Source organism: Onychostruthus taczanowskii, unplaced genomic scaffold, assembly GCF_017590055.1.
Source record: "Onychostruthus taczanowskii isolate IOZ18803 unplaced genomic scaffold, ASM1759005v1 scaffold206, whole genome shotgun sequence".
Classification (NCBI taxonomy): domain Eukaryota; kingdom Metazoa; phylum Chordata; class Aves; order Passeriformes; family Passeridae; genus Onychostruthus; species Onychostruthus taczanowskii.
In genome coordinates this window covers 351381-360619 of record NW_024499307.1, presented here as the reverse complement: position 1 = coordinate 360619, position 9239 = coordinate 351381, and positions in this window count along the sequence as shown.

The window sequence follows — 9239 nt, the reverse complement described above, 5'->3', positions numbered from 1 at the left end:
TTTGGGGAAAAATCGGGTATTTTGGGGTGAACCTTGGGGGTTTGGGGGGCCGCGCCCCCCCCCCGCGCGGAGGCTCCGCGGGGCCACCAAAAGCTTTTATTTATTCCGAATTTTCTCTTTTTCCCCTTGTTTTCTCCCCAGTTTTTTTCCCTTTTTTCCCTTTTTCCCCCCCACTTTTGTTTTTCATTTTTTCCCCCATTTTTTCTCGCTTTTATTTTGACGTTTATGGCGCACGTGAGCCCCTAATTTATTTATTTTCCTTTTATTTCCCTGCCGAAATCTCCTTTTCTTGGGGTGAAAATCTCCCTCTTTTGGGTCAAAATTTTTTTTTTTTTTTTTTTTCAATTTTCCCAAAATCCATCAAATCTGGGGAGCAGCGCCCCCCCAAAAAAAGGGGGGGAAAACGGGAAAAAAATCCCCAAACTCCAGGAGGAAAATTGGATTTTTTGACCCCCCGCCCGCGGGGTTTTAGGGTGAAAACCTCGGGGTTTGGGCAGCTCTTAATTAATTAATTCCAATTAATAAATTGCTGGAATTCCCCTTTTCCCCCGGAGTTTTGGAGTTTGAGGGTTTTTTGGGGTTTTTTTTTTGGATTTTGGCGCCGCTTTGGGAGGGGCTGGCCTGGCTTTGCTCACAGAAAAAAAAAAAAAAATCCAATTTTTGCCCTAAAATCCCACCCAGAAAAGAATTTATTTTACCCAAAAAAATCGCATTTCCCCCCAATTCTCCATGCGAAAATCTCAATTCCAGCCCCTCTCGCTGATTTAATTTAATTTATTTGGAATTTAAAGCTCCTAAGTGGACAAAAATGGGATTTTAGCGCCCGGGCCAGGATTTTTGGGGCCTTTTCCATTAATTTTTCTATTTTTCTTCCCACCTGGAGAAAGAAATTGATTTTATTTCATTTTATTTCATTTTATTTCATTTTATTACATTTTATTTCATTTTCAGGGTCATTTTGGGGAAGCGCAGCAAAAGTTTGGGGCGAGTCCTTGAAGTTTTAGGGCAAAAATAGAGAATAATTAATCTTATAATTTTTTGGGGGGGAAAAAAAGGAGAAAAATCGCTTTTTTCGCTGCTGGAATCCCTCAGCGGCTGGAAAAATATTCCAGAAAAAAAATGTGGAAAAAAGAAGAGAAAAAAAAAGGGAATTCTGGCAAATGTCAAAACACGTCCGGGGGGGAGGGAGGAGGGGAAAAAATCCGGAATATTCTCATTTTATCCCCAGGCTCCAAAGCGCTTTTGGGGCAATTTCATGGCATTTTTTGGGGTTTTATTCCTGTTTTTTGAGGGATTTTAATCGGGGAATTTTGCTTTTAATTGGGGCAGGGGGAGGGGAATGATTTATTTCGTGATTTTTGCTCCGGCCCAGATTTATTGGCGAAATCCCCAACAAAAGAGAGGCCCAAAAAAAAAATTTCCCCCTAAAAAAAATCAAAGTTTAGCAGCAAAAAAAGCGACAAAAAAACAACGAGACCCCCCCAAAAAATTGCGTGTGTAAATTAATTTATTTTGGTGGTTGAACGGCCAAAAAAAGGAAGGAAAAATGGAGAAAATTCGGATTTTAATGGGAAAAACCGCGCGGATCGGGGGCTTGTCCATAAGGAATGGAGGTACCCCTAAAGGGGGTGGATTTGGGGTAAATTTGGGGGGTTTTGGTTTAATTTGCTGCAGGAAAAAAATCCGATTTTGGGGTGGAAAAGCGGCTCAGGCAGCCGGGAGGAATTTCCGGGAGAAATAAATAAAATTCGAGCCGGGCCGGCTGCTTGAAAATAATTAATTTATTTTTTTCAAAATGAGGTTTTGGGGGAAAAATCCCGAAAATGCCAAAAAAATTCCAGGAGGGGGGAATAGGAGAGGGCGGCCGTGACGTCACGGGGGCGATTTTGGGGCAAAAAATGACAAAAAAAGCTAATTTTTCCTCTTTTTCCAAGGGTGGATCCAGAGGTGCTGCTGATGGGGGGAGGGGGTCAAAGATCCCCCCCGAAATTTGGGGTTTGGGGCAAAATTCCCGGGTGAAAAATCGCCATTTTTGGGGAAAAAAATCCGATTTTTTTCTTTATTTTGCACCCAAAGCAGGCGGGGGTTTAATCACAGGGAGCCGGGCTGGAACAATAATCGCGATAATGACTCAGGAAATAATGATAATAAAAATAAAAATCGAAATAAATCCGTTTAATCGCCCTTATTTATTTTTAGGGCCGGGATGAAAGCGTTTATTTGGGGCGGATTGATGCGTTTTAATCGAGCAGAAAATCCCAATATTTCAGGATTTGCTTCAAGACTTTCATATTTTAAAGTGGGGGGGAAAAAAAAACCGGTTTGGGGCTGTTTCTTATCAATTTTGGAGCTTATCGCTTTTTATGGCTCGGGGTGATTTAAAAGCTGCGAGGGGGGAACGGAAAAGTCGTAAAAATGTAAGGGGAAAAAAAGGTTAAAAATGTTAAAAAAATGTTATAAAAAAAGTTAAAATTCTGCTTAAAAGTGGTCAAAAAAATTGGTTTAAAAAATTAAAACCCGCCCGGGAGGAGGAAAAAGAGAAATGGAGGAGTTTTGAACGGATTTGGGAATTTCGGGGTGGGGAAACGGGAAAGGTTAAAGGGGAAATTTCTTTATAAATCCGATTTTTTGGGGTGGAAAAAGGAGATTTTGGGGTTGCTGGATGCCGCGGGGGGGTTCCATCCCCCAATCCCCAAATTCCCAAAAATCTCCTTAATTCCAGGCGCGGGGGGTGAGGGGAAAAAAAGGGAAAAAATGGAAAAAAATGGAAAAAAATGGAAAAAAATGGAAAAAAATGGAAATAAAGGCCCCAGGCTGGCGAGTTTCTGACACTTGGTGGCACTGTTCAAAAGCGGCCGCCAAAAACCGCCCCAAAATCCCCAAATTTCACCTCCCGGAGGCCCCAAAATCCCCAAATTTCACCTCCCGGAGGCCCCAAAATTCTGGGAGCGCCGCGGGGCCGCTCTGAGCCCCGCGGGAACGAAAGAATTCCATTTATTGCTGGCTTTGGGGGCGTTTGGAGCGGGGTTTTTTTGATTTTTGGGGATTTTGGGGATTTTCTGGGGTTTTCTCCTCTCTCCCTCTCCTCCATCCTGTTATTGTTCTTGGGGTTTTTGGGGATTTTGGGGTGGTTTTGAGTTTTTTAAGGGTTTTTAGGTTTTTTTTTGATAGGATTTTTAGGGTTTTTTAAAGGTTTTTTTTTATTTTTATGGGGATTTTTTGTTTGTTTTTGTTTTGGTTTTTTTTTTTTTTTAGGTTTTTTTTCCTTTTCTTTTCCCCCTTCCCCCGGTTTTTTTTTTTGGTGTTTTTTGTTTGTTTGTTTTTTGTGGAGTTTTTTTATGGGTTTTTTTGGGGTGTTTTTGGGTTATTTGGGTTTTTTCCAGTTTTACTTTAATTTTGAGGATTTTTTTGGGTTTTTTTGCTGCTTTTTCGGGTTTCTCCTCCCCCATTGAGCCGCGGCCCTTTGAGGCTTCGGGCACAAAGGGGATTTACAGCCAGGTGCGTCCCCGCCGCTGCGGCCAGACACCGCAATTTGGGCCAAATTCGCCTTTTTTATGGTGTTTGTGTCTGGCGAGGCCGCGGGGGGGAGACGGGGCCGCCCTCGCCTCCTCCTCCTTTTTTCCCCCTTTTTTCATCCTTTTTTTCCCCGTTTTTCCCTTTATTTCCCTTTTTCCCTCACTTTTTAGTCTTTATTTTCCCTTTTCCCCCCTTTATTTTTCCTTTTTTTCTTAAATTTCCCCTTTTTTTTCCTTTTTCCCTTTATTTTTCCTTTTTTTTTTCTTAAATTCCCCTTACTTTTCCTTTTTCCCCACTTTTTCCCCTTTATTTTCCTTTTCCCCCTTTTATTTTTGCCTTTTTCTTAAATTTCCCCTTTCTTTTCCTCTTTCCCCACTTTTTTCCCTTTATTTTCCTTTTCCCCTTTTATTTTTGCCTTTTTCTTAAATTTCCCCTTTATTTTCCTTTTTTCCCCCCTTTATTTTCTCTTTTCCCTCTTTCTTTTCCTTTTCCCCCTTTATTTTCCTTTTTTTTCTTAAATTTCCCCTTTATTTTCCCTTTTCCCCCCTTTTTCCCCTTTATTTTCCCTTTTTCCCCCTTTATTTTCCTTTTTCCCCTTTATTTTCCTTTTTTTCTTAAATTTCCCCTTTATTTTCCTTTTATTCTTCCATTTTTTCGCTTTATTTTCCCTTTTTTCTCCATTTTCCCCCCTTTATCTTTCCCTTTATTCTCTTTTTTCCCTTTTATTTTTCCCTTTTTTTTACCTTTGTTCCCCCTCAATTTTACCTTATTTCCCCCCTTTTTTCCTCCTTTCCTACCCCATTTTCCCCTCATTTCTCCCTTTATTTTCCCATTTTTCCCCTTTTCCCCATTTTTTCGTGATTTCCACCCCAATTTTCTCCTTTTTTCCCTCACACTTTCCCATTCCGCCAGAAATATTTTGAATTTTTGCCTCCGACAACTGAAAAATTCATTTTTTTCCCCACAAAAGGAGGAAACGCCCAGCAGCAGCAGCCACAAAACCCCCAAAATCTCCCCAAAAATTCAAATATTGCCAACAACCCCTCCCCAAAGCCGATTTCCTCTTTTCTGAAGAATTTTTGAATTCAATTTCCCCCCTTGATGAATTTTTGCAGCTCCTTTCCTCCCCAAAATCCAGACCTGGAGGCCAAAACGAAAACCCGCAAAAATTCCATTTCTCACCCCAAAACTCCTGGACAAAACCACAACTGCCCAAAAATCCAAATCCTCGTGGAAATCACCCCAAAACCGCGCTGAAAAAAATCAAAACATTTCCCCCTAAATCCGCGATTTTTCGGGAATTCCTCCCCCCAAAAACGCGGAATTCGCCTCTTTCTAAGAATTGTCTTATTTCCAGGGTTTCTTTTTTTGTTGTTGTTGTTTAATTTGGGTTTTTTCCAGGTTTTTGAGGATTAACCCGGGATCATCGATCGCCCACGCGCTCGGGTTTGGGATAATTTGGATTTTTCCGGCTGGAATAAATAAATAAATCCCGCAGGGGAAGATCTTATCGCGTTCATTCCGTGTTCGAACTCCAATAAAAATGTAAATTTTCCCTCCGTGGTTGCACAATTTTAATTCCCGGCGAACTCCTCACCTCGCGGAAAATGGAAATAAATCCTCAAATCGACTGGGGCGCCAATCCCTGCTTAAATCTTTAATTTTTTATTGAATTCCCCATTCAAATCTTTACTTTCCATTGAATTTTCCCATTGAAATCTTCATTTTCCATTTAATTTCCCTATTTAAATCTTTATTTTCTATGGAATTTTCCATTGAATTTTCCCATTTAAATCTTCATTTTCCATTTAATTTTCCCATTTCAATCTTCATTTTCCATTTAATTTCCCTATTTAAATCTTTATTTTCTATGGAATTTTCTGTTCACTTTTCCCATTTAAATCTTCATTGAATTTTCCTATTTTAATCTTAATTTTCTTCTCAATTTTCCCATTCCAACCTTTATTCTCCATTTAATTCTCTGACTTTAATTCCCTTCCACAATCTCTTTTTCTATTTCATTTTCTCATCTGATTTTCTTTTTCCTTATTAAATTTCTTCGCTCAATTCTTTTATTTTCAACTCATTTAATTTTCCCGGCGCCCGATCTCATTTGGGGTCCCCGTGATTTAATTCCGAACCTGCCTGACTTGATTTAATTCCATTTTTCCACCCCGATTAATGGGCGAAAAATCCGCGATTTCCTGCGATTCTGTCAATAAGCCAATTCCCAATAAATCCACATTACACCAAATTAATTCCCTCTGCTTTCCAGCGGGATTCCACCGAAAAAAAACGAGGAGAAAAAGGCAGGAAAAACCCAATTTCCAAGGATATAAATCAAACCCGACATCCCAAAAATGTTCCTCGGCCCCGGCAGCCACCAGAAAACGCCAAAACACCGCAAAAAAATCGATTTTTTTGGGGTTTTTTGGGAGGTTTTGGGGGTTTTTTGGGGTATTTTTAAGGGAATTCCGGCCTGGCGCAAGGACGGGGAGGGAGAGGCGAATTTTGGGTGAGAAACGGCAGAAAGAAAAAAGAAAACAAACCATAAAAAAAGCAACTTTAAAGCTCCCATTTCTGTAATCATGTGGTTCCAATAAACGCTCATTGTTTGCTCATAAAATTCTCTTTACGACTCCGCTCCGGCGGCAACAAAACCCGGGGAAATCGGGCTTTTTTCCCTTTTTTTTTTTCACTTTTTTTCCACTTTTTTCCCTCTTTTTTCCCTGATTTCCTCGCATTTTTCGCCTCAAATTTTTGGGGGTTGGAGGGAATTAAAAATAGGAATAAAATGGGGCGCGAGGAGCATTAAATTCACCAGGAAAAGGGGGGAAAATGGGAAAAAAGATGGGGAAAAAATAGAGGAAAACAAGAGGGAAGAATAAAGAAAAATAGGGAAAAAAAGGGGGAAGGATAAGGAAAAACAGGGGAAAAAAAGGGGGAAGAATAAGGAAAAATATGGAAAAAATGGGGAAATGGGGGGAAATAATTAAAAGGAAAAAAAGGAAAGAAAGGGGGAGAAAATGGGGCGAAAAAAGGGGAAAAAGGGACGGCGGCGCTGGGCTGGGCCCCGATAATTCCCGGCCCCAAAGGTCGGCGGAGCCCCTCCCGGATTTCCCAAAAATCCAAATTTTTTGGGGAATTTTGCCTTTTATTTGGGGGTTTCTCCCCCCCACCCCTCTTTCTCTTTTCCCGCCTCGTGTTTTTAAATTTTTCTTTCATTTCGGATTCCGTCCGTTTTTTTTTTTTTTCCTCCCCCGCGCGGAATTCCGCGGATTTTCGGATTCCCGCGGCCTTTTTTTGGTGGAAATCCACCCAAAACCAACAACAACAACAACAGCGGCGGCGTCATCCCAAAAAACCGGCGAGGCAGAGACTCCCCAAAACCTCAAATCCGCTTTTCCCACCCCAAAATCCGCTTTTCCCACCCCGAACCCAGTTTACACCCAAAAATCTCTTTTATTTTTCCCCCCAAAATCCCTTTTTTTTCCCCCTTCCTTCATCCCAAAATTCTCTTTTCTCCCCCCAGATCCCCCCCTCCGTCACTTCCAAAAATTCGGGAGTGACCCCAAAATCCCCTCCCCCCCCGGGCTGCGCCGGCTTTTCCCCCCCCCCCCTTCCTTCACCCCAAAATTCTCTTTTCTCCCCCCAAATCCCCCCCTCCGTCACTTCCAAAAATTCGGGAATGACCCCAAAATCCCCTCCCCCACCGGGCTGCGCTGGCTTTTCCCTCCCCCACGGAAACCCGGGCGGAAAATTCCGATTATTTTTCACTTTTCCCGCCCCAAAACCGAGAATAATTCGAGGTGCGGGGGAAAGGGGGGCGCCGCGCGCTGGGGATTTTTTGGGTTTTGGGTTTTTTTGGGGTTTTTGGGGTTTTTTTTTGGGTTTTTCCCCCCCCCCGCGGGTTCTGCAGGGGGAGGGATCAGGTGATGGATGGAGGAAGGTGCTCCTAGGTAGGACGGGAATAAAAAGGGTCGGGGTTTAAAATCTGCCCCTCCTAAAGCCGGGCTTAAACTCTGGGAGAAACGGCAGCGAAAAAAAATATATATATTAAAAAAAAAAAAAAAAAAAAAAAAAAAAAAACCCCCAAAGTTAAAAAAAAAATATATATATATATATTTAAAAAAAAAAAAAAAACAAAAAAAAACTCCAAAAAAACCCCAAAAAACCCTTAAAAACCCCTAAATAATAATCAAAAAAATAAGCACGAAAATAAATTTAAAAGGGAAATAAAAATGGAATCAAAGACGAATAAAAGAACGGAAATATAAGTTCGTAAGTGGACGTTAAAATAGGAATTAAAAATATAAAAGAGGGGTGAAATTAGGTATAAAAAGAGAAATAAGACGTGGAAATGGATACATAGAAATGGAAATAAAAAGACGATGAAAATAGGAATAAAATGAGAAATAAAAATAAAAATATAGAAATAAATATAAGAAGGAAATGAGTAGAAATAAATATATAGAACAAGGAGAAAGTGAGAAATAATACCGGAAATTAAATGTGGAAATAGATAGAGAAATAAAAAATAGCGATAAAAATGGGAATTAAAAATGGGAATTAAAAATAGAAATAAAAAGAGAAATAAATGAGAAATACAAACAGAAGCGAAATTAGAAAGAAAATAAATTTAAGAAAAGAGAATAAAAAATCGAATTAAAAATAGATTTAAAAATAAATTTAATTAATTAATAAGGGGGGGGAGGGCTCTGCCTGCAAATCAACCCCGAAGGCTTTTCCAGGGAAATCCCAAATTAATTCCCCAAAAGTCCCCGAAACGCCCCAAAACCGCCAGGGACAAAACCCCAGAAAAGGCGAATTTTACACCCAAAAATCCGCTTCGAAAAGCGCCGGGCAGGAGGAGCTTTGGGGCTGGAAGGGTTAATTCTTAATGAGCTGCCGCTGAGCATTAATTAATTCATTAATCCGTTAATTAACCCCCCGTAGGCCTCGGGGTGGGATCGGGACGTGGGGGGGAAATCCTAAAAAAACCCAAAATCCTGGAAAAGGAAAGTGAGGGGGGGGTTGGGAACGGGGCCGGGGCTCTCCCCAATTAACAGCAGCTCATTAATTACCGCCCTGCCCGCGCCGCCCCTCCGCGCATGCGCGGCCCGCTCAGGCATTTATTTCATTATTTCCGCGGCCAAAGTGCGTTTTTCACCATTTTTCCTCATTTTTTCCTCATTTTTTCACCATTTCCCCACAAAACAAACCCCATTTTTTAATTTTTATTCCCATTTTCCCTCCCCGGGCTCCGAACGGCACCGAAGCGAGGCGCAGAGGGGGAGGAAAAAATCGAAAAATCGGATTTATTTTCATTTTTTCCAGCAGAAATCACCGATTTTTAATTTTTTTTTTAGGTTTTTTTTTTTAGTATTTTGATTTTTTTATTTATTTCCCTCTCTCTCTCCGCCTCGCTCCTTCCCCCGCCCGCCGCATCATCATCATCATCATCATCATCATCATCGCCCTCGGGTTATGGATCATTAGCCGCGCATCTGAACCAATAAGCGAACACTTACCGCGCTCCCGGCTCCCCCTTCCCTCAATCCCGACTCGTTTTTCCTCTTTTTTCCTCTTTTTTCCTCTCTTTCGCCTCTTCCCGCTCCTCCGCCGCCGCTCAGCTCCGCGCAGCCACCAAAAACCCGCAAAAAAACCGCCAAAAAAAAAAAAAAAAAAAAAAGCCCAAAAAATAAAATAACAAAGCAAAAAAA